Source organism: Pogona vitticeps, chromosome 1 (assembly GCF_051106095.1).
Source record: "Pogona vitticeps strain Pit_001003342236 chromosome 1, PviZW2.1, whole genome shotgun sequence".
Classification (NCBI taxonomy): Eukaryota; Metazoa; Chordata; class Lepidosauria; order Squamata; family Agamidae; genus Pogona; species Pogona vitticeps.
In genome coordinates this window covers 330,283,952-330,308,086 of record NC_135783.1, presented here as the reverse complement: position 1 = coordinate 330,308,086, position 24,135 = coordinate 330,283,952, and the positions used below count along the sequence as shown (strand labels likewise).

The following is a 24,135-nucleotide window of genomic DNA, read 5'->3' as shown; positions in this document are numbered from 1 at the left end:
AGTGGTGCCCCACATGATGCGATAATCCGTCCTGGGAAAATCGCTGTTTAGTGAAATTGTCGTCATGCGAAAACTTTTTCCCCATTGGAATGCATTGAAACCTGGTTTAATGCATTCCAATGGGGAAAATACCTCGTCGTCCAGTGAAGATCGCCATTTTGCAACCGCCATAGGGAAGCCATTTTGCAAGCGCTGATCAGCTGTAAAAATGGCTGCCCTGCGAAGCATGGGTCTGGAAAAGACAGGGCAGCCATTTTGTGGAGCTGAAAAAATCACCATCTTGCAAATAAATGGTTCGTGAAGCACGGGCCTAATCGACGCCCATAGAAATTAGTGTTTTTGGAAATCGCTATAGCAATCGCAAAAAGTCATCGTCATGCATATTCGTTGTTTAGCAGGGTCATCGTTTAGCAAGGTACCACTGTATGTGTGTGCATTTATGTAAGATAGCAATAGATCAATATTACTGATACACACACACACGTATGTATGTATGTATGTATGTATGTATGTATGTATGTATGTATGTATGTATGTATGTATGTATGTATGTATGTATGTATGTATCAGTAATATTGATCTATTCTGTAGCTATCTTACACTGAAAGAAATAAAAAGGTAAAATAAATATTAAAAAATAACCCTGGCAGTGTCAGTGGCGAGAAGCTGTGAGAGGCATGTGTGCTTCCCTGTATTAGAGCCACTCTATTCTCCTCCTCGTGACATCTCCAGCTGTCAGTTTCATGTGCTCCCTTCTCCTTCCCCACCCCATCCCTGTGTGGATGCATGTGTGTGTGTGCATGTGTGTCTCCATATGCACATGGGTCAGAGTGCAGGGAGATCTTGCAATTGACAAGTTTAATTTTTTTCTATATAATATTGAATGAGCGCTATTTCACTTTGAAAGAAATAAGAACATATTTAAAACAACACCACAGCAGCCAGTGGCTATGAGAGATATCCAGCACAAGGGTGGGTGAGTGGAAGACAATGTCTCAAATGCAATAATTCTAAAAGCTCATATAACCCTCTTGACCGGTGTACAACACAGTTTTTAAAAAGGTTTCCCCAAGAAGATGCATGCACCAACCCCAAAACCATATGACTTTACACCAACTTCAAAATCCCTAATCCATTTTCCAATTCATTTTCATAGTGTAACTTCACCCTCTTTTTAAATATACCTGTGTCAACAGCAGACTATAGTGTTAATAGGAGCAGAATGTTAACAGTACATGCACAAAATTGTAAATTCTCCCACTGCCCAAGAAGGAGAAAAAAAGTCTTGGTCACACTGCTCTCCACTGCCAGCTACATCATTCCTTCCATGCTGCACCCTGAGTTTACAAGGCAGCAATCATGCAAAGGGTTAAAAGTAGGTGGAGGTTCCCTCTCTGACCTTGATAGCACATCTGTCTTTCAATTATTTTACCAAGACCCATTTCTCAGGGTCCTTTGTCCCACTCTTCCCATAATGCCTTGACCCTGAGGATCCTCAGAAGCAGGTATTATTAAAGTAGCAGATTGGCATGCAGTTGCACTATTCAAAGACAGAAAGCGCTGGTGCCTGAGGCAACAATCTCACTCTGCCTAATGCCTGGGCTGGTCCTGCTATTGAATGTTAAAATATACTCCAGAGTGCAATAACAGATGGCTTAAAAGGATAGCTGTATAAAACTGAGAATAGATCTTTTCCCTCCTTTGTATGATAGGACCTTTCAAATACTTGAAAGGTAGTCATACAGAGGAGGGGCAGGATCTCTTCTCCATAGCCGCCCCGAGTAGACATGGTCTAGAGGGGCGGGGTAAAAATCAAATAAATAAATAAATAAATAAATAAATAAATAAATAAATAAATAAATAAATAAATAAATAAATAAATAAATAAATAAAATAATCCCAGAGTGCAGGACACCATGATTATGGACTCAAGCTAAGGAAGCCAGATTTAGGCAGAATATCAGGAAAAATACCTCAGGAGGTGGTGAGTGTGCCAACTCTTTACTTTTTTACTTTTATTGAACTTACACCCCACCCCTCTAGACAAAGTCTACTCTGGAGGCATTCAAGAGAGGATTGGACAACCAATTGTAAGATCTGCTTTGGATTCCAGCACTGAAGAGGGGGTTGGACTCGATGGCCTTGTAAGCCCCTCCCAACTCAGTTATTCTATGATTCTAAAACACTAGCTATTAGGAACCTAGTGTCTGTGTTGGGCACCACATCATTATTCTGTAGTAGGTCTAAATGTCACATATGATTTTTCAACTAAAATTGATTAGCTATGCAACATTTAAACCATGAGGTTGCTCCAAATGCCTGTTCAGAATTATAAACAGAATTCCTGGGTAGTAAGTACAAACAACATACTCTGCAATTACACACAGGCTATGTAAGAACAGACTGCATTGTTGTCATCACTTCAGTTACCTCTTCTTGCTCTCCTTCAGTCAAACCTCTCAGATTGGAAAATTAAAGACCTATTACAGTATTTCATATCTTTTTTTTACTTAGGAAAACAGAAAGTCCAAATTATAATATACATATAGATCCTGTTGAGGTTTGTCATTGCTTTCCTCCCAAGAAGCAAGCATCTTTTAATTTTGTGGCTGCTGGCACCATCTGCAGTGATCATGGAACCCAAGAAAGTAAAATCTGTCACTGCCTCCATAGCTTCCCCTTCTATTTGCCAGGAGGTGATTGGACGGGTGATTTTTTTCTTTTTGATGTTGAGCTTCAGACCATTGTTTGGGCTCTCCTCTTTCACCCTCATTAAGAGGTTCTTTAATTCCTCCTCACTTTCTGCCATCAGAGTGGTATCATCTGCATATCTGAGGTTGTTGATATTTCTTCCAGCAGTTTTAATTCCGGCTTGGGATTCATCCAGTCCTGCCTTTCGCATGATGTATTCTGCATATAAGTTAACTAAGCAGGGAGGCAAAATACAGCCTTGTCGTACTCCTTCCCCAATTTTGAACCAATCAGCTGTTCATATGTTCATATGTTTCATATACTGTTTTTCTAAAACAAGCAAAAAGCAGCTGGAAATAAAAACTGGTCCAACACATATTGTAATTTTTGTAACTGGGCCCCATATCACCCCATAGTGCATAGCACTCTCTGGTCACTTTAGAACAATAAATTAAATCAAATAATATACAATACAAAATTGTATTCGAAGTTTGTTCCAGAGAGACGAGGCCACCCCCGAGACAGCATGATTTCTTATGCTCACTCCTTTGGCCTCCTTCAGTGTCACTATTCTTAATGTCATGTTCTGATCGTCAGAGGTTGACCCCATTCAGGGGGGCTTTGGAATTCTATGTGACTTTAAGAAATTCAAGTCTTCCTAACCCTAAACATTCTGTTACCTGTCAGTGTAGTAGATTTCTTGTAGGCCCACAAAATAGCCTTTATATAATTCAAAGCATATTTATTTTTCAACTGCTGGGATGAGGGATAGAATGAATAACATACAGAGTTTTAAATTTGAAGGGAGGAAGAACAGAAGAGTTTCCGAAACCCTCTGAAAAACAGCCACAGTCCAGCTGTGCGTGCCTTGGCTGAGTACGGACCACCACTCTCTCATGCCCACCAGCCTTACTGATCTTGTGGATAGCCAGTGAATAGACTCCTGAGATAATCTTAAAATATGACCAGCTCTTGAGGAACATAACAGCCCTGCTGGATTAATTTCATCCAGCACTTTGTTCCCCACCATGACAAAACAAATGCTTCTGGAAAGCCTGGGATTAGACCATAATCAACAGTGCTTTTCCTTTGTATTTCATTGGAAAGTCATACTCAGGAATACTGCATCTGAACATAGATGTTCCTTTTAACCATTGCTAGTTTTACCCTATAAGAATATGCCTTATCCCCCTCTAAACCATTCTAACTAGTGGTCAAAAGCTACTGAGGTCCATAAATTGATCTGTATAATGTATGAATAAGCAGTTATTTGTTTAATTATATTTTGCTTCTAACATAAATGTCTTATTTATGTGAAAACTATAGGCTAAATCCAGGGAAGGAACCTTTTCTGATAGAAATGATTCTATAGGAAGCAATGGCCCACAAAATCTGCTTGGAAAACATTTCAGAGTCAGCTTTCAAGTGATGCCAGGGACAGGAAGAATCCATGTCCCAGTGATGCTCAACACCACTGTTAGGTTGGATTTAAGCCTGTGTTATTTAAAAAACAACAATTATCATCATCATCACAATGTCTGCATGCTTATATTAACAGAGAACATACTACTTCCACAAAAAAAAGTTACTAGAGGAAATGGAACTTAGCTTATCAAATGGGAATTAGCTTATCTTTCTGTAAAAATGCTTAATTTTACACTGGCATAATAAGTAGCTCTCAAGTTTGTCAAATCAATCAATCAATCAATCAATCAATCAATCAATCAATCAATCAAAGAAACAAACAAACAAACAAACAAACAAACAAACAAACAAACAAACAAATAGGAATTAAACTTAACAGGATACTCAGATTCTACTCTCTTTTTTTGAACACGTGAAATTTCTTTAATACTACTACCTCAGCAAAAGATACTACAAAGATTATGATGATGATTGCTACACAGTACAGTTAACGCTTAATAAGAAATGAAGATTCAGTCTTTTATAATAGTTCTGGTTGTTTGGATCTGATTTTAGATTACTGAATGATGTCCTAGTCATTCAGGCATTTAAGGATTAATTAACAAACTTGCTTCAATTGCACACAATTATTCTAAACCTTAATGTTTAAGCAACCTCCTTCCTTCCTCATTAATCTTGATTCAAAGGCAGAGGTTTTGGCAATAGAGCACAGAATCTCTCAAAGCAGCTGGACAGCTACAGAGTTTAAGTGAGGATCAGCCTCTCACTAATTATTTGGATGGCTATATTGTAAGTAAGGGATCTTCTAATAGGAAATACCCCCTCACCCCCAGATCAGCCCAAGACATTTTGCTCCCTGAGGGGAACAAAATGAGACATCTTTCTGTTCCAAGTACAAAAGTGAACAGTGTTGACAGTTTTAATTGATGATGGCACAGTCTTCTTCGATACACTACACAACAAAGTAGGATCATGTGCTGTATAGCTGTCACATCTCAGCATGGGTTGCTCAAGATGGCAGCCAGATAATAGAGTTGGCCCTAACTGTAACAGTTCTTTCCTTGTGGTGGGTCACAAAACTTGGGTAAACCCATATTTCCTCTTCATATGTCTTCATAAATAGAACGAATAGTCTTTCCTTAGTTACTGCAGAAAAAAAATAGTTTCATCACTGTGAGCCATGTCACATAGCACAAAACAGATATTTCACTCTGCCTCCATAATTGTGTACCCACAGTGGGGATATGTAGATACTGTACATTTTAGTTCCATAATGTATGTAAGACAGTGATGACGGGGGGAGGGGGGCTGATTCCAAAATTTAATTTTATGTGAAATGATTTTCAGGTCATAAGGAGGAAAATGAATGCATGAAGCAACCTGGAATCCTTAAGTTACTTCATTTCAGTTCTTTGTCCTCAATTGTCCTTTTATGTAGAACGCTTATGTTCTTTCATTGTAGAGTGTAAGGTGCGAAGGATTTGTCTTCCCTTACGCTAAGGGTCCACAAAAAGGGTGAGATAAAGAGGGAGATTGGAGGAGGCAGGTTAATGACCCTGTCGTAATAATCCAGTAGAGCCCGCTCTGCAATGCAGCACTAAGGGCTCCACTTGATTGGTGTTCACTCTCTCTCTTTCTCTCTCTCCCTCTCATCCTACGCCAGTGAACGTGTACAGGCAGCAGGAAGCTTTAATAACACAAACCCTGCAGCAGACTGCAGAGCAGGCTGATTAATAGTTTGAAAGGTACAGGGGAGCATACAGAAATAGCCTTCTTGATACCCTACAATCTGTTGGATCAAAGCTCCAGCTAGCATCAGGTGGTTAAATCGCAGGTTCATCATTAAGCTCACAGTGATGCTTACTGTTTTTCCTGTAGGAGAGGCGTTTGATGCTGATAGCGATGATAACATCCTTGAGTTCAAAGGAGCCTGTCATTTGGGTACGTAGAGAAAGGCCATGAATTAAGCAAGTAACAATATGTTCTGATCATATACTTAGAAAACATAACATTTATAAAGGTACAGAGGAATGAAAAAGGTCCCATATCATTCCTGTATGGTTTGGCTGATCTTCTGGGAACCTTCATTCTTTTGTGCACAAAATGGTAGATGAGCCATACTCTTCGGTGAGGCCAATGAGACAGAAAAAGTGCACGATGGCCATTTTGACCTGTGCTTCACATTCACAGGGGGCCTCCAATTTAGACAATGTCTTGTCATAATCTCCAAACGATGTTATACATGAAATCACAGAGGCTGTATGATAAATTGTTAAATGTGAACATTCAAAATATACCACAATTTGTGTAACCCTGTTACAGCATTTCTCTCTCTCTCTCGTTTGTTTAATATAGCAGAAGCCGCCGCCACCTAACTAGAAGCTTGAGTCTCTCTTAACCTGAGGGCTTCTCATAAGGTTAATGTTGTTGAAACAGACAATCGGGAAGAGTGAGGTGGAAATTCTGCTACACCTGATTATATCACTTTTGGAAAAACTGATTTTTAGGGCACAGCTCATGATTCACAGTCACCAAGCAAAATCAGAATCTTGGAATGCCTGAAAGAGAAGTAAGGTAAAGGTAAAGGTTCCCCTTGACAATTTTTGTCCAGTCGTGTTCGACTCTAGGGGGCGGTGCTCATCCCCGTTTCCAAGCCACAGAGCCAGCGTTTTGTCCGAAGACAATCTTCCGTGGTCACATGGCCAGTGCGACTTAGACACGGAACGCTGTTACCTTCCCACCGAGGTGGTCCCTATTTATCTATTTGCATTTGCATGCTTTCGAACTGCTAGGTTGGCGGGAGCTGGGACAAGCAACGGGCGCTCACTCCATCGCATGGATTCGGTCTTACGACTGCTTGGTCTTCTGACCCTGCAGGACAGGCTTCTGCGGTTTAGCCCGGAGCGCCACCATGTCCCTTGAAAGAGAAGTACTGGCAAAGAAATTAGGCACAGGGTTCATAGTTTCTGTGAAGATTCTCCGTCATCCAAGTGTGGTTATCTAGAAGTTGAGTCATGGCAACTGCACTTCTTTCTTTTTAGGTTGAAATGTTTCGCTACTCATTCAAGTGGCTTCTTCAGTCTGAGGAGAGTTGGTAGGAGACCCCTGATACATCCTCCATGTTGGTTTCACTTTCCCCTGTTCTGAAGAGGCTCCTTAGAAGGACAATGGACTGGGGGTGAGGAATAATCCCACTTATATACTCCTTCTCCACCCATTGTCCGGGTCATGAACAGTCATTAGTGGTCTTTCTGGTGTCTGTGGTCCTAAACTTTCTGGGGTGGATGAAAGGCCAGCATGATAAATAGGAGACAGATTGTATCTAAGGCCTCCACCCTTGTTGAGTGAGGGATTTTCTGTATGCATATGTATGGCCTTCATGACCCTTTTCTCAAACCACACCTATCTTCTTGGTCTAAAATGAGTACATCTTGCTCATCAAATGAGAGTCCTTTGTCCTTCAAATGAAGGAACACTGCTGATTGTGGTCCTGAGCCATTGTTCCTCCTCTGCTAGGCCATTCTCCTGTTTAGTGGCTGTTTGGTTTCTCCAGTGTAGTGCTTCAAACACTCCTCTTTCCATTGGACAAGTACTATATTGTTCCTGTTGTGTTTTGGTGTCTGTTTTTTTAGTGTGTTTGTGGGTTTGAAGTGCATGGCAATCTGGTGTTTACCAAAAGTCCTTTTGAGCTTTTCAGAAAAACCTGCTACGTAAAGAATGACCAGGTTCTTCTGTCAGCTCTGGGTCTCAGACTATTCCATTGTCCTCCTGGGTCGGGACATAATTCTGACACATAGCTGGCATGGAAGAAGCACACCTTGGTCACTAAGGGCAGGCAGCATGGAGTATATACTAACCCCTCAACCTCCACATGTTCCAGCAGGAAACGAAGGGCAGATGTATGTGCATAAGCAGCTGTGGGAATAGCATGGTGTGCATAGAAGGTTTGGAAGTGTTTCCTTCTAGGTGCCGGTTGGAGCAATTTTCATCCCTTTCTTTTGTCCAACCAAATTGTCACTTTAGGCATCTGGCTTTGGAGCCAGAGGTTGGGAGTTTGATTCCCCACTGTGCCTCCTTGGCAGGGGTTGGACACAATGAACCATAGGGTCCCTTCCAGGTCTGCAGTTCTAAGATGGTGATGATGATTTAAAGAATTGCAGTGGCCCTCCTCATCTTAGGGAGTGACAGGAATTTGTCCAGTTGTTCGTGCCATATTTCCTTACTGTTCCTTTTGCTATTCACTCCCTCTACTATGCAGTGCTGGCACTAATTGTAAGTATATATCTGATTGTTTGCCATGAGATCCATATATTTTGCTCGGCTGTTAAAACTGGGCTTTCTTTTCTTTCCTTTTGCTACTTTCACTTGCATTATTTTTTTCTTCCTTGTGGCTTAAAGCAATGGCCTATATCAGTCTTTCAGAGCCATTGCCGGGTATATCCAGATGGTATCACTGATGATACATAGGGCAGGGCATGGCGTGGGAGTGAAACCTGCTCCTGTCACCTGCCTTCTGCTCACACTGATAAGGACTACAACTAGGCCTAGGAAATGAAAGAGACAACAAATGCTCCTACGGAGGGACAGGAGGAAGAGAATGTAGATAAACTGTGGACGAATTAGTTTATTATTCTTTTTTTCCAAGTGATTCCGGTAATAATATTTATGTGCATGTGAGAGCAGGGGAGGACTTTGGGATATTGACCAGAATTACCTGCCTTCACATCAAGCTACAGTTCCCTTAAATCTTTAAGGGAAATAATGAAAGTTGAAACTGTATGATTCCAAAAAGTGTTTGTAATGTAGATACAAAAAGACTGCATAAAAGGATAAGGGAATGTATTGGGATGCTGTCTTCATGGCCTAAAATTTCTTTCAACCTGGCAATGGGCAAGAAGTAATAGAAAAGCTGGGGTGTTTACTAGTTAAAATTTAATAGTAAAATTGTCCTGCTTCCTTTCATAGCTGGCTTGTGAACAAGTTGTGGAGCATCATCCTGAAATGTTCGGTTGAGGTGGCCCCTACCCTGATCTACATACTGCTCCTCTCTCATTCTGGAAATTTTCAAGTTGTCTTCCACTTGAGCAGTTATCTTGTTATTCCACAGCTTCTTCAATATATATATTTTCTTTCCCCAGAAAGTCCGTTAAGGAAAAAAAATGCAGAATAACTGCACAATATATTTTAATTGCCAGCTTTAGGAGCTCTCAATCTGGAAGAACCCCTAGGCTATGTAAGCAAATAATTATTTAGATGCAACTTGATTATTGTATTATTGTTCGAACTGATTTTTTTAAAATAATGCAACACAGTCTCTCAGAAATAAATCTTAATGAATTGAGACTCTCATTGGAAGCAAGTGAACAGGAACGTGACATAAGACTGCCCAAGTTAATGTATCTTAAAAGCAAAGGTCATATTAGAAAATATTCTTAGTATGTTTTTAGCAACAGTGCTCCCGCAAGTGCTGAAGAGGAAAGTTTGTCCTAGCCCCTTCTTTGCCTCACTCCATAGTTAGCATCTGGCTATGTTTTATGGGAGTGGTGGTGGGGGGACGGACGGACTGATAATTTGAAGATATATTGAAGCTTTCCACATCTTTGAGCAAATCTCATAAGTAAAGGAAAAATATATCAATGGTGGGGAATATGCTTTTCTTTTAACATGGCCTTAATTTTTCTTTCTGTCTGTTCAAACTGTATGTAGAACATATTATACAGAAAACCGGGATAGTTTCAGATGAAAGAAGAGTGAATATGGTGAGAGAATTAATTTAAGATATGCAAATGAAACCCTATTACTGCTAGAAACCAGAAATGAAATGGCTCCTGATGAAAGTGAAAGGAAAAAGTGCAAAAGCAGCAATGATGTTGAATATTAAGAAGAGAACAATTATGTTTACAGAAGAATTACATAACTGCTGCTGACAATTAAGAAATAGAAACTGCTGATTTTTTCCCCGTGCCTTAGTTCAATCAATCAATGCAAATAGAGATTGTAGCCAATAAATCAGAATAAGATTGAAACTTGGAAGGGCAGCTGTGGAGGAACAAGAAAAGATACCCAAGTGCAAGCATTTGGGCCTGGAAGCAAGGTGAACATTACACTATGGTAATGATGCAAAAGTTAAGCAGTTAAATAAGCTGATGGGAAAAAGAATAATTCACTTGAAATATGGTGTTGGAGGCAAGCCTTCCAGATACCACGAAGTTCCAAAAAGAAATATATATTGATCATCAAATCAAGCCAGAACACTCCCTAGAAGCAAAAATTACGATATAAGAATTTCGACACAACACTCTTAGGAAAAGACGGTAATGTGAGAGCAAAGTTGATAGCAATGGGGTAACAAGAAAGACCAATTAAAAGATGGAGTGACCGTTTAAAGGAAGCCATGGTGTTGAATTTGCAAGAGCTGAACAGGGGAGGCTGCTAATGATAAGAATTTAGAGCAATGGTCTTAAATTTACTGCACTCTTGACATCTTCTTTCTTGGAGATTGGAATGTATGTGGAATGTTTCCAGTTTGTGGGCTATTGTTATTCCTCCAAGTTTGTTGGTATATTCTTGTTAGGATTTTGACAAATTCAGTACAGTATTAGTACCTTGAAATGGTTCTATCAGCATCCTATCTACTCCTGGTGGCTTCCTTCTTTAAAGTGTTTTGAGAGCAGCTTTCTTACTTGCTAAAATTGCAGGTTCTTTGTCACAGGATTCTCTTTCAAAGGAATCTTTCATCCTTTCCTCTCTTTTGTATATTTCTTCAATATATTGGTTCCACCTTATCTTTATTTGTCTTGGTCAAGTGGTATATTCCCCTGTTGATCTTTCAGCATCCCTATTCTAGGATTGCTCGCTGGTTTAGGTATCTGGATGTGGGCCCAGAGGAAGAGCCAAACTGTGTAGTCATGGGCAAGTATTCTATATCTAGAAAACCCTGGAAAGGATTGCCATAAGTCAGAATTGACTTGATGGCACTCAATTATTATTAATTTAGGTTTACCTTTTTCTTTGATTTCTTGGATTACCTTGAAGGCACATCACCATCATGAAACTTTCAAGTAGGAAAGAGCCATGAGGATGGTATGACAAAGCCTGTGTGTGTGTGTATATATATATATATATATATATTCTAGTCTACATTATGCAGAAGTTCTTCCTAATCTTTCCCTGATTATGTCTCCAAAATGTTTGATTATGTCTGCAAAGGTTTTGAATGTCTAGGTGATATGTTGTTTGAGTGCTGGACTAGGACTTGAGAAACCTAGGCACAAGTCCTTAGTTGGCTATGAAGGCCAAGGAGCGCAAGTCAATCTTACTTTTTACTTGCTGCTTTCCAGGTATAACTTTCTGCTAGGTGTAGGAGAGCAGCTTGCAGTCTACTTTATGTGGTCCATACTACTCACCATTCCCCCACACTTTCATGTATCAGCTGGCCAGCCACAGAGTAGGTCCAGCTAAAGAGAAACAGGGTCCTTTTTAAACAAGGTTTATTTAAGATGCTTTTTCTTTGGAATGTCAACCAACTAGCTTCTGAGTGCATGCAAATCTTTGCCCATCTGTGTCCTTGCCTCCTTCTTTCTCTGTTGCACTCGTTTGCATAACAGTGGTGGCTGGATCTCACAGTGAACCACTGTCACATAAGAAGAAAAGTGAGACCAGGCTGGCACAGGGATAAAATATTTGAGTTATTTCAACTTTGTAGGCTGCAGGCTGCGTCTAGTAGGTTTGGCTAGGAGGGACCTTTCTAGGCTGGGGCGCCAGTCAATCAATCCAGCAGTAACCAATTGTTCTTTCCCTGCCTCTAATTTCAAAGAAAGCGAAGCCTCTCTGTTTAAATATCTTTTCATCTTTCTTTTAGTCTGCTAGCAGATATGCAGTTAGAGTTGTACTGTTAGAATGTAGTCTGCAGAAGCCTGCTGGAAGCAGGCTGTGAATCTGTTGAGGTCTGTTAATCAAAGCAGTCAGCCAAGTTTTTAGCTTGCTGTTTGATCTCCCGTTGCTTGTCCCACCTCCCGCCAACCTAGCGGTTCGAAAGCATGCAAATGCAAGTAGATAAATAGGGACCACCTCGGTGGGACGGTAACAGCGTTCCGTGTCTAAGTCGCACTGGCCATGTGACCACGGAAGATTGTCTTCGGACAAAAACGCTGGCTCTATGGCTTGGAAACGGGGATGAGCACCGTCCCCTAGAGTCGAACATGACTGGAGAAAAATTGTCAAGGGGAACCTTTACCTTTACCTTTACCTTGATCTGTTCAGAACTGCAAGTAAAGAAAATATTTTTTTAACTTGTTCTACCACTAATGTCTCAGAGTGAGTTATTGAGATTGTAAGTGTCAGTTATTGATGAGAAAAAGCGGTGGACTGAACTGGGGAACTTGAACCTAATTCTGCTCTGTGAGTCTCTGAACCTCTGCTGCACAGCCAGAGAATTTAACCAAAATTCAAAACTATGCAACATAAACTTGTCAGAGGTATAAATTTGGAGATTAAGATTGCTTATCAGCAGCATCCCATCCTCTGTTATTTTAGGGCAAATAGCAGTGTGTCCTTGGGATGTCACAGGTAGCAGATAGTTCAACAATAACTACAAAACACTGAATCTATGACAGCTAGGCAACGTGGAGACACAATAATGAAACCTAAGTTCAAAAAACTACATTTTGATGAATTTTAAATCTAAAGGTCAGCTTTCCAAAGTTTAATGGGAAAATATTTTAGGCTGAAGGCTGTGTAGCTATTGGGGCACAAGTACATTGCTAAAAACAAAAGGAACACATGGTTTTCAAACATCGTGAGACATGAGTAAATTTGCATCTAGTGGTAGATTTCAGAGAGATCTGCAGTATGTTAGGCTGGACCCCAGAACAAAACCAATGTTGTGTTCCTCTCCTTGAGATTCCAGAGTCAAAGATGAAGATCCATAGAATAACCCCCAAAACCTGAACTGCACGGCTAAAGCTGAAACTTGACAGCCTCATGGAAACCCAGACACTTGATGAGTATAGGGTGCATTTGGCAAATAAATATTCCACTCTTAATTCATCCAAAAGTTGGCTTTTGTCCAATAGACCACTGTTCTGCTCTCAGGAGCGATAGAGCAATTGTTCTCAACCTTGGATTCCCTAGATGTCCTTGGACGACAACTCCTAGAAATCCTGAGCAACACAGCTTGTGATGAAGGCTTCTGGGAGTCTTAGTCCAAGAACATCTAGAGACCCAAGGTTGGGGGATCCACGAGTTTAGAGGTTTAAAAGAGAAGTAATGCTTCCTTTGGGAGAGTCAGTACCAGTGCAAATTGGGCCAGGCCTCCAATACCACATGCTTTCCTATGCTAGGGTGTCACTGCTCCCAAAAGAGAATAAGAAAGAAACAGACAGGTGAGAGTACATGTAAGAGCTTGGAGGATCAGCCACAGGTATGGAGCAGGTCACTTAGACTGGTATAGTGTCTTTAAGAAAAATCAGTGTAGTCATCATGCACCTTGATAGGGCCTCAGTTCAGCTTTCTCCAGTTTATAGATGCAGTGATGGCAAAAGTTGTATCCAGGTGGCAAAGCATCCCATCTGTAGAACTATTAACGGTACAGAGCCTTGTTAGAAAACACTCGTTTTCGTTTAGTCGTTTAATCGTGTCCGACTCTTCGTGACCCCATGGACCAGAGCACGCCAGGCCCTCCTATCTTCCACTGCCTCCCGGAGTTGTGTCAAATTCATTTTGGTTGCTTCGATGACAGTGTCCAACTATCTCTATAATCCAGTGCATATTAGCATATTAGAAAACACTGCTGGGGGTTAAAAAAAGTCTCAAAAAACAGAACTACAGCCAGTATTACTTCATATCTTCCTTTTAATTAATTGGAATACTTTAAACCCAGAGTAAAGTATATAATTTAAAATAAATCCATAATACATATCTATATTTTTATGGAAAGCAATAACACACATTAGCATTCCACAGTTCCCTTCTGTGAGTTCCTGCTAACTGGAGTTTGTGGCACTTAAGCTTATTAAAGATCAAGAGAAGTGTTTCAGTTTCTAAATTCAGAGACAGTCCAGGGACATGTTAAAGAAGAAATGCCTGAAGGTTTCTGCAAACTCTCTGTGTTTGCACTGTCACTATTTAAACACTTATTTTTCTCCAGTTTCCTAACTAAACGGCAAGGACATATAAAGCCAGTGGGAAATGGTGTTTCAGCCACTTTTAGTATCTTTTTACAGCTTCCCTTTTTTCTAGAAGGAAAAAATCTTGGCAAATAAAAGACCATTTCCATTGCCCCATTCAAACTGTGCTTTAATAATGTGTTGTTCTGTGGTGTTCCCATGTTCGTTGACTGGGAGATTCTTGTGCTTAATTTTATTTTATGTTTGGATTTCAAACAGCTTTGATTTAATAGGTTAATCTGGCCTGATTCCCAGGCTTCAGTTGTTGCTAGCCCATGTGGGACTGAATAATATATAGGTACCTGCATGAATGGTGTTTTAATGATACATTATGCCAATATATCACCCAAGAGATAATGCTTTCTTGAAAGATTAGCACCATACATCATCTCAGTGATGCACTCTGTGTGATATATAACCCAAACAATGTCTATGGGGGGAAAAAAGGAGAGGCCTTGTCTGCCATTGTTGAAAAAGCTTTAGAATATTAAGCTCAACAATAATGTCTCAAGTCAAAGATAAGTTTGCCAGGTCTACGGTTGTCGAGTGAGGAGTATGCAGTGCTGGAGATGTTTGGGAGCCTGGCTCCTTATGAGGTAGCGATAGCGAATCTAAAAGATTAGATAAGTTGATGGAAGACAAGGCAGGGCAGATAAAGGTTGCACAAAGTCTTTTCTTTGGAAGGTCTCAGAAATATATTCACATGAGCCATATGGTGTGTGCTGCCTGATCAGTGGCTGTCAACAACTTCTCCTACAGATGAAGTCTCACTTTTGATTACTGAAGTTTTAGTCCCTGCTTGGTGAAGCCCTGGCAGATGAAAGAGGCCCGCAAAAGAGTGTTCCTTGTCCAGACAAAAAGAGTACTTGGAGTGTGTATTGGTGGGGGGAATTTTACTGCATTTGTAAAATAAGTGGGAAATTTAGTGATGAGGAATGCATAGAAAGAAACTCAGAAAGAGACATGAGCCAGGCAATGTCTCTCTGACAGCAGACCGAAAAAAAATACAGTTGGAAGTACACAGAATTGTGCACAAGTAGTGGGGCAGGATTCCCACCTAAATTGCTCATTCCATGTATAGCCGCGCTGGCCACGTGACAATGGAAACTGTCTTCAGACAAACTCTGGCTTTACGGCTTGGAAACAGGGATGAGGACTGCCCCCTAGAGTCGGACATGACTGGACTAAAAAATGTCAAGGGGAACCTTTACCTTAGAACATTCTGGACAAACCTTTGGACAGGCCAGGGATGGGGACTTGAGTCGCAGGACTTGCTGTCAGGTTGGACTTAAGTCACACCAGGGACTTGACTTGAGTGTTGTTGTTTTTCAAAGACTCGGACTCGACTCATGACTCAGAACCCACCCACCCCTTCTTTTTTATTTTTATTTATTATTATTATTATTTTGGACTTATATACCGCCCCATAGCGCTACAAGCACTCTCCGGGCGGTTTACAATTTTAATTATACAGGCTACACATTGCCCCCCAGCAAGCTGGGTACTCATTTTACCGACCTCGGAAGGATGGAAGGCTGAGTCAACCTTGAGCCGGCTACCTGGGATTTGAACCCCAGGTCGTGAGCACAGTTTTGGCTGCAATACAGTGTTTTAACCACTGCGCCACTAGGCTTAACAGGGACTTGGACTTGGGGACTCAGGACTTGGTACCAAAGACTCAGACTTGGGACTCAGACCCAATCACTTGCCAGCTTCCCTGCTCCAGGGCCATTTGTGTGAGTCACAGAGACCATTACAAGCTCTTTCTGGGTCAACTGAGTGTGGAAACAGATGTGAGATGAATCCAGGTAAATGGACCCAAAACTTGGCTAGCCAAATAATCTGGCAAGTTGGAATTGGAAAGAAAAACAATATGTTTTTAGTGGCTAGGTGGAGATGGATGTCTAGGCTTTAAACCCATCTCAGACACAAAAATCAAATTCCCGTCCCCCCTCTACAGTGCTAAATGAGATTCCTCTCCTCTCCTGGAGACCCAGAGAAGCAGAACAATTCCTTGAACTTTCAGATGGTCACCTGAGAACTGTCAACCCTAGCCAAGCCAAGACTCCTTGTCACTGATCGGGTTTCTGCGCTGGCGAAAGGAGGCATAGATTGTAAGATGTGAAACAGAAGTAAGGAATCAAGGGTTAAGAGCTGTACTGGAAGAGATTAATTTGTTGTACCTTGGCTAACAATGGATCTGAAAAACAAGGCTGGGGTGCTCTTGTTCCTTTAGCATCTGCCTTGAGTTTTGGTCGTCATCAAAAGGTGAGTGTAAGTGTCCCCAGTGCTCCCCACCATGAGTCTGACACAAGTTTGCAGGCGAACCAAACCAAGGGTTTATTAACTTGGAATAAAAAGAGCAAACAAATTAACACAACATAGCAAATATCATTATAGGGGACCTAAGCTAACCTGGGGGAAAAGCCTAGCTCTCTTTTCCTACAGATCATGGAAGCAGTTTTCGTTAGCAAAACCGTCCTTTTCCAACAGGTTCAGAACTCCCTGGAGGTGTGCAAGACAGGGGATGCTGCAGCAGGGATGGATCAGGCAGCCCGACACAGTTGCCTCCGTCTCTAGACTGTTGGGTCCCCCCTTGGTAGTGGCAATTGAGTACAAAGCAGAGGCCTCAGCACCTTGCGGGTGACGGGTATCCGGCAAAGGGGTGATGGGGGTGTGAATGGTATAAAGTACTCGTTCCTCTGGCCCTTTCCTCACCCACACCTTCTCCTCTTGCACCAGTCATGCTCTCCCCAATGGGAGAGCTTCTGCGTCTTCTTGGCATACCAGACTCACTCCACCTTAGATGGCAGGCAGAGACAGATCCACTCATCAGTCCAAGGGTCCTTATGTTTGACACACTGCTGGTTCCCAAGGCCTCCACTTGAACTGCATACTCTACTTGGCGAGCCTCCTCCTCCACACTCCCCTCTACCTCCTCCCACAGGTCTGCCACTTCCGCTGCCCCTCTCTCCATCTTATCCCCATCTGCTAGAGGGTCCCTCGCTTTCTCTCCACAGCCCTCCTCTTACAGCTGTGGGGAAGCCACGTGCTTCTCCTCCATCTCCACCTCTTCACCTCAGCCTGCAGGAGAGCTGTGTGTGGGAAAGTTGCTTTGGTCATTAGTGGGGTGGTCTGGCCACTGGATCCAGCCTGGTCATCCTCCGTAGGGATTGTGCCACTCCCACAGTGAGATATAAAATCAATTAAATAAATGAATGATTCTGAAGAAATTGGTCAGTGTCCATTTTGCTGCAGGGATGCAATCATTGCATACACAAAAATGCTCTATGTGATTCGGGGGGAAAAACCACCCTCCCTTTAACTGTAGTGCTAATAATACTTATGATTGTTCTGGCACAAACTGTAGTGATGGTTCCAACTTGGATCACTTTAAAAAGAGGATTAGACAAGCTAATGGAAGATAAGGCAATTGGTAAGTATTAATCCTTTATAACGATGTATTATTTCCAGGATCAGAGTCAATATATGCCTCTCAATACCATCTGTGTGTGTATTCAAGTTAGCAGGTGCTATTGCATTTATATCCTGTTTGTGAGTTTTTCTGGACCATCTGGTTAACCACTGCAGACATAGAAAACTAAACTAGAAAAAAAATTACGTTGATTCATCAAGCCCCCTATTATGTTCTGAAATGCATATAGTTTTGATTTGGTTTGGGTGTTCTTTTTTTAACAGTTCTGTTCTGCTACTATTTCTATAGTCTATCCTTCAGCATGAACCGAAGTTTGGGTAGGTGGGCATGTAATTATAGCCTTAGTTATTTATGACACATAAGTGTGGTGTGTAGCGGACAGAGTGACGAATCTGAGTTTGAATCCTTCCTTGGCGATGAAAGCTGACTGGGGGAGTAGAAGTGGTAAAACTACTCCTTAAATACCTCACTTACCTTGAAAACCCTATTAGAGTCAGTGTAAGTCTGTTGCAACTTGGCAGCACATAACAACAATAAGAAATGTCCCGAGATTTTGTATTGTACCATGACATGTTTATATGAGTGAAAATGCAATATTGGTAAAACAAAACCCAAACAGAACAACAAAGAGCACCTCAGAATGAAGGTAATCCTGTTTCTGTTCAAATGTGCAAATGTGGTTTAGCTGTTACAATTGTGTTGTGCTTTGAGCAGTTTATATGAACTGCCATCTTGTCAAAAGTATCTGGAAATTCTCTGTAATGCTCCAGAAATTCTCTCTAATGCTCCAGACAAAATGTTCTGCAGCATTTGTTCAATATTAACATGTGACTAAGTACGCTGTGGAAAATCCTTTCAATAAGTTGTTTGAAGACATACTCCATTTATCTAGAAGATATCCCAAGACCTCTAATTTGTGTGCATGAAACAAGAACTTCTTTTAATTTGAATTGAACCACCTGAACACTTCTCTTTAATTAATGGCATGTCAATCATTCGAGCATTTAAAAAATAGATCCACTTGCATTATAGAGCTTGGAAATAATTATGTACAAGTAGTTTAGTTAGACCCTGATGTTGGGAAAATGTGAAGGCAAGAGGAGAAGGGGACGACAGAGGATGAGATGGTTGGACAGTGTCATTGAAGCTACCAACATGAATTTGACCAGACTCCGGGAGGCAGTGGAAGATAGGAGGGCCTGGCGTGCTCTGGTCCATGGGGTCACAAAGAGTCGGACACGACTTAATGACTAAACAATAAAAGTTTAGGTAACTGACCAGTTAATTACTTTTGGGTAATGGATTGTATAAGGAATAGTTGCAAAGTTTAGGTGTAATAAGCTAACATTTGCATTACTTTCAGGTAGTTAATAACACCTATGTTAGTTTGATGTAACAAATAATACCAAATTGCTTTCAAAAATTATTTATAAGGGTGTTTTTAAAGTCTTTTCCACAGGTATTTTACAGGGTTTGTGATACTATCATACCTTTAAGTGCCAAGGGAAGCATTTTTTTGGTCCTTTATATTTTTATAAATATTTTTCCAAGGCGCAATATCAAAATTTGGGACTAAAGGAAAATCAGATACCCAAATATAATTCCTTGTATTTTTCTGACCTACCATTAATGGAATATGATGTGTTAATAACAAACAATGAAAAAAGTACTTGTGCAATGGCAGCAATTATAATAAGCTGACTGCTAGGTTCTATTGAATAATGCAATGAAAATCCTTTTAAAATGTAACATTACAAGCCCTGTTCTAATATGACCTTGGCAGTGTTTCGTAACTGAAAATCCTTCTGCACAGCGAGGTCATTTGTAAGTATCTTTCCATGGGGATTGATTGAGTTGCATGGGAAGTAAGGCTGTGGGGCTTAGTACTGGCACTGAGATGGCCCACATGACCTGGGCAAGTCATATAATGAACGGTGCACATTCAGTCCCCGGTAGAGCTCTCTCTGTGTGTTGCCATGTAAATCTGTGTGACCCCAGTAGACATGGGATGTGGGGGTCTTTCCCCTTGCCTTATGTCTGACAAATTGTTTTCCTGGTCCAACTCTTTTAGGCAGCTGAGACAGGAAAGCCTATGTCCACTAAATCTGTGCATGCACAGGATTCTCCAGATCTGGCACATGAAAGGCCTAGATAGGTAAGGGCTGAGGTAAAGAGATTTCCACATCACAGTCATCCCTGTTAATGTGCAGCTGACAGAGAGTTGGGAGTGGCACATCACCAACTACGGGATCATGGGAAAACATTCTTTGACAGCAACCACACCATCTACATCAAATATTAAACATTGTTTTGACTCATATACACATGTTTATTATCTCTCTCTCTCTGTGTGTATGTATACATGCATGCATTTGTATTAATCCATAAGTCAAGCACAATTCTGGCAGTGACACAAACACTGAAAGCTGATCTAGATAAACGGCAACCAAATGTATCTCATTCGTATATCATCATCACCACCATAGCACTGCAGAACTGGAAGGGACCCTGCAGATCATTGACTCCAGCCCTTGTCAGGGAGGCCCAGTGGGGAATCAAAATCCCAAACTCTGGTTCCTCAGCCAGATGCCTAAACCACTGAGCTATATTGTTAAGAGACAGCCACTAAGACAAAGAAAGGAAATGTTCATTTTAAAGAGTTGGAAAGTCTTATATCCCTGTGACAGAGATGCAGCCTTGAGAGTCCTATGTATTTATTGGGGTAGAGTGATGTAGAAGGACAAAAGGACATTACAAATGGGAATATTGGTCCAATAAATCAAGGCAAACATTCAGTTGTTTATATAAGCCACTATCACAGAAAAGTTAATCAGAATATCTTCTAGTACACACTTGGGTCTCACACACCTATTAATAAATTTATATTGTCCTGAAGTGTTCATCACAGTAGCTGTCATTTTGGAAGTCATCTTTTTCATAAGGTCGTCAACTTGCCCTAAGTCCAAGGTGACTTGATGGCACATAGCAGCATCATCATAACAAACGGTTACCAGGACTGCCTCTTCTAATTCTTCTTCATTTCTCTGCTTTATCCAGTAAAATGTTTCTCCCTTTCTGCAGCTGGCTGGCATGCCTGAGGATCTGCTCTTTTGCATTTTAAATATTTTCTCGGTGCTTAATTTAAACCCCTGGGACTAATTCTGGAGCCCATGGCTTCCTGCGTAACCAAATACAGTGATTTATTTCTGTCACTGCAGCCACTGTATCCTTGGCAAATTGGCTCCCTCACTATTATCTAGCTCCCTTTCTTTTTAAGTTTTAAAACAAATAAACAAATGTCTAATGCTGTGGGGGTGGCTTTTCGTTAACCATTATATTTAATTTTTTTTAATGATGTGTGGTATCCATAGTAACTCCACATTTGCTGCTGCCTCTGCTTCCTTAGTGAAATGGCACTTGGTGTTCTATTTAGAACAATGCTAATTACTGAAAGTAGCATCTGAAACAAGCTTTGTAGTGCAGCCATTGTCCAAGCTTAGTAGCAACTGTCAACTCAGCAACCAAACAGACAAAGACTGAACTGAAAAGGACACCTTGTTTAATTATTCAGTGGGCAATTTACAGGGTTAACTACAACAGACACGGCGCGGCCTTTATGAGAACCCAGTGCAGCCAAAGGCATGCTTCTGAACTAGTCTAATTTTTAAGGGATATTAACTTAACAAACTATAAATGGTTCTAGGATTCTGAAAATCAGATTTTTGGCAAATCTGTTCTAAAATTAATCCAATGTTCAGTTCCATTGAATTTCATTTATTGGGAATATTTGAATAATCAGTTGGTTCATAGAAAAGAGCTAATCTAGAAGTCCTAATTCTGGAGTGCTGGCAGCACATTTGGAATTTTTCCGAAAGCGTCATGGATGTTTTGTCACAAAATGGCTGCCAGGAGAGGACCTTCACAAAATGCTGGTGCAATGGGCGTGGTCAATTACAAAGCAGCCAAACAAATAAGGCAAAAAGAAAAGTCTTTTGTCCAAAAACCCATAAAAGTTTGAATTCCAAAACATAAACCTCTTTTTTTACCCGTAACTTCTGCTCTGACCCTCACTTCAGAGAAGTCTAGCAGATGATTTTCAAAGCCATAGAAAAGTCAAGAAACTGAGCCCCAAATGCCAAATCACATATTCATCATTGCAAAACAGAAGAAATTATCAGCTTTGCAGGAAAAAAAGGGTGGTGCTCAGAGAATCTCTTCCTCGCAAACACAAAAATGCACAAATGTCAGCATCCCAAGACTTTCTTTAAAAAGCAATGAAAACAAAACAAAAAATCACAAGAGTAGGAAATCCCTGGCATTTGCTAAGAGAGGTGTGTGTGGCCAAATTGGTGCCTATGGCTGACTAAAGACAAGGCTATGTTGTCATGGAGAAAGTTTGGTCACACCTCAGATTTACAGTATTATTCTTTGATTGCTTTGCATGTGATTACTCCATACAGGTGATGATGTACATTGGCTCCACTGAAGAAGATTCTGTCTGCAGTCTACACTTGAAAAATGACAAGGCTTTAAGAAAGAGCCATTACTCCAGACAAAGCAAATTCCCATGATTTTGACTTGTTTCCTGTCATTTTGACTTGATTCCTTTATACCCGAGGGACCTGAAGCCCCACTAACTTTCATAAGGCTCAGAAGAATCTTGACCAATGGAAAAAGAAGATTTGAATGGAGTGCACTTCGGGACATTTTTGGCCCAGTTACACAATCATGGCAATAATTGATAGTTTCCTGTTTGAAGAGCCTTTTCCCTGTGTGGTGTTAAAGCTATGTTCATAAATGTAACTTAGCATTGTATAATTTATTTACATTTTGCCATGTACTGGTGCTCTTTCAGTAAGGTGTTTTTTTTTAAAACTGGAAGAAAGAAAGGACTTATCCAGCAATAAGGGAATTAAATGATCCATGTGCTATCAGCACAGAAGATTGTTAAATGTTTAATAACACAAAAAATGTCACGTTGAACTACACTTGGCTGGTGTCGTTTCTGGAAGATTGCTATCTTCAGCAGCGTCACCCATTTCTAAAACCTTTTTCAAAATTTCTGCTGGCTATCCCCAAAGGAGTCTCAAATAAATTATACAGTATGTCTATATGATACGAAGATATAACTCTTGAAAAATCTGTTTGCTCAGTATCCTGTGCATGATTGATTATCACTGACTTCCTTCCCCTATGGTCCTAATGTTGTTAGCATGTATGGTCATGTCCCATAGTGTCATTTGCTATGAACATGAAATGCCTTCTGGAGCTTCCAGCTGGCACTTTAAGCCAAGCAGGGAAGAAAGCCAGGTATCCTAACTGACTAAAAACTAGGGGACAAGGCCTTCTCAGCCACACTAGACGCTGTTCCAAGTCCTCTGTTCAGAGCACGTTACCATAGTCTCTCAAGACTGAAGGATGCCTAATCTAAATCTAAGGGGACGAGGGTATGTCACCATCTTCTAACCCCTGTTGGTATAAAGAAAGTCAGTCACTCAACTAAATAACTCTTAGGCAATTAACCCTAGCATTCTTAAATGAATAATTGTAAGGCAATTAAATAATAGTTTGTTTGTTTGTTTGTTTGTTTATTTATTTAATTTATTCGATTTCTACCCCGCCCCTCTAGACAACAAGAGGCATCTTTTGTTCCTAGATCAGTGGTTCCCAACTTTAAGTAACCCAGGTCTTCTCATATTGCAACTCTCAGACACTGCCAGCAAAGCTGGTGGTAAAGGGTTCTTGGAATTGCAGTCCAAGAACACCTGGGTTAACCAAGTTTGGGAACCACTGTTCTAGATGATACATAAGCAATTAGTGGCTAATTGACTGTATTTGCACAAAGACTCACAAATTGTTGTAAAGCAACAAATATACCTTTTTTCTCTCTATTATACACTCCATCATAGGAGATGCTAGACAAGGCTTCCCTCTGCGCAGTTAAAAGTCAGGTGTATCCTTTGTTGAGATGGTATTTGCCTTTGCCATGTTTTATAAATATTTGTGTTTCAAATAATATTTTTTAAAAAAATATGTGCTATCGAAATAATGAGGAGTATGGTATATAATTAATAGATGAAAGCCATAATCCTATGCATATCTATTCAGAAGTAAGTCATTCAGTGGAGGTCCACTCCCAGTTGAGCAGGTAGGGAATTGCATTCTATGGCATAATCATGGGTAGACTTAACCTGAAAGATAACCTGAAAATATAGTGGAACTTTGTGTAGAATGTAAAGTATTGCACTGAAAGTTATTTTTGAAATTGGGTAACAATCTTTCTTTAAAAAAACAAGGCGTGGGGGAAATGTGCACCCACCATTCACCAGGGTAAGCTTTTTCTTTGGAATATTGGTTCTCCTTAGCATACAGGGCTCTATGCTGATGTTATTAGTGATGTTCCTCTTGTCTCCCTTA

At 40.7% G+C, this 24,135-nt stretch overlaps 1 long non-coding RNA gene across 1 annotated transcript in view; it reads left to right on the top strand.

The window, feature by feature from the left end:
• The window catches only part of LOC140703243 (uncharacterized), a 49,855-nt gene extending 27,072 nt beyond the window's left edge, over positions 1–22,783 (top strand). The window contains exons 2-3 of the long non-coding RNA XR_012082649.2: positions 5,995–6,057; positions 22,179–22,783. This is a non-coding gene — a long non-coding RNA (uncharacterized LOC140703243). The remainder of the gene's footprint in view (positions 1–5,994; positions 6,058–22,178) is intronic.
• Positions 22,784–24,135: the final 1,352 nt, after the last annotated feature.